The following is a 1,879-nucleotide window of genomic DNA, read 5'->3' as shown; positions in this document are numbered from 1 at the left end:
AACACAATATTTTTGGACAAATTGTCCCTGGAAAAATCCCTAAGGGAAAACCAGTTCTACAGATGAGGAATTATATTAAACTTCAGCAAATCAAGAGATACAAAATTCTTTGCCTCTCACTGGCAGAACTCCGACAACCTCCTAATTTCTCCCACTGATATTCCCCACTGCTATCTCCACACTAACACTGCACCCTTGCTAACACTGCAAGACTGTTTGATAACACTGCAAACGTTTTTCCAAAACTTCTTGATCCAAATGACCCAATGACCCCTTTTTATACTACTCCTATTGGTAAACCAATGACCGAGATTAAATCAAACCAACGGCTGAGATTAAGACAACTCGACAACCAATAATAGAATTGGTTGCAAGGTGTTCAAAAAAAAATCTCTAAAATTAGTAAATAATAACCATTTACTAATTCTTGGCAAGTGGACAAAATTGTCCAAACCACCCATAAATACTACTGCTATTTATAGATAACGAAGAACAGCTGTCCAAGCTACCCATAAATACTACTGCTATTTCCAAGTCAGAAATAACAACTGTCCAACTAACAATAAGTAACATTAAGCCAGGCCAAGCAACGGTCATCTGCCGGTGGCGGCATTAGGTCGGACACATTCCAAGTATTTGGCTTCTAATTCTCTGCAAGAATTGTAGGCTACAATACAGCTAGTTTGCCCTTCCTTCTTTATGAAAGCATGAACGTTCGTCCGGGCTACGAACGGCGAATGGCAGATGCGCGCCAAGGGGAAACCGGGTGGCGGCAACGTCAGATCTGTGACTGTGATGGCCTTGTGTGATATCATGCAGGCTGCTTCGTGGCCTACAAGGAATCCTGAACAAGCGGGGGACGTCATTGAGAAAAGCATGGTGGGAATGCCCTGTTTGGCGGCGATAGGAGAAGCCCAGTACTGTGTCATATCGTGGATTACATAATCTGGTGAAACCCGAGCCAAGAGGGCTTCGAATGGCTTCTCCTACTGGTCAATTGCTTTGACGAGAAGCTCAAATGTTCCTCCTCGCTTCATGTCTGCAGTTGACTCCACGCCTGCGGGCAGTCCATCAATGGAGCGCAGTGGAAGCTCAAGCGGATCGATTTCTGCAATTGGGAGAAATTGTAGCTGCTGTGTAATCCATTTGATATTGAGGGGAGTGGGGAGGAAGGAATTCTTGAGACCGTCAGCACCCAACTTGTTGTTGAGCACCAAGAAGGGTCTGATGTGGCTCTTTGAAAGCCAAGGAACCATCAAAACATGAAGCTGCGGCATCTCTCCTTCCACACAACTGAAATCGGGTTGCAAAGATTTCTTCCAAAGCTATGAAGAATGATTGTGAACCACTAAAACTAGAAAGAGGCAGATCATGATTATTGAGTAGATGAACAACGACCATGAACTTCACAATATACCAGTCCGTACATCTTATTCTTAACTCCATTTGCCTGTCTACATTCATTATAGAGTTATTAGGCTGTCAGTAGTTGTTTGTATTTGAATGGTTGTTAATGATTTTACAAGGGGTTGAGTTTTCTAATATATAGTGTCTTAACATGATTAGAAGGTTGTGTTGATGGTGAAGTATTTCTTTGTCCTTTATTTTGTGAGGAAAATGTTTTATGTCCTGAGATTTTATTGTGATAGATGTTGGAATGATATAAAATTTCTTTAAAAGAAAATTTTGGTGTCATGTATAATATCAATTATTTTTTATTTACTAAAGATTGTGCATGAAATTTTTCTATAGTCATCAATTTCTATTATTTAAAAATCAGGTTGTAAAGATTTCTATCCAAAGCTATGAAGAATGATTATGAAACCACTAAAAATAGAAAGAAGCAAATCATCTAGCATGATTATTGAGTAGATGAACA

General features: G+C 39.9%; 1 pseudogene; it reads right to left on the bottom strand.

The window, feature by feature from the left end:
• Window positions 1-593: 593 nt before the first annotated feature.
• LOC149528768 (anthocyanidin-3-O-glucoside rhamnosyltransferase-like) lies at window positions 594-1,429 on the bottom strand (annotated as a pseudogene).
• Window positions 1,430-1,879: the final 450 nt, after the last annotated feature.

This window comes from Cupressus sempervirens, chromosome 11 (genome assembly GCF_028749045.1).
Source record: "Cupressus sempervirens isolate cs-2001-9-10 chromosome 11, ASM2874904v1, whole genome shotgun sequence".
Classification (NCBI taxonomy): domain Eukaryota; kingdom Viridiplantae; phylum Streptophyta; class Pinopsida; order Cupressales; family Cupressaceae; genus Cupressus; species Cupressus sempervirens.
This window is presented reverse-complemented; position numbering and strand designations above follow the sequence as displayed.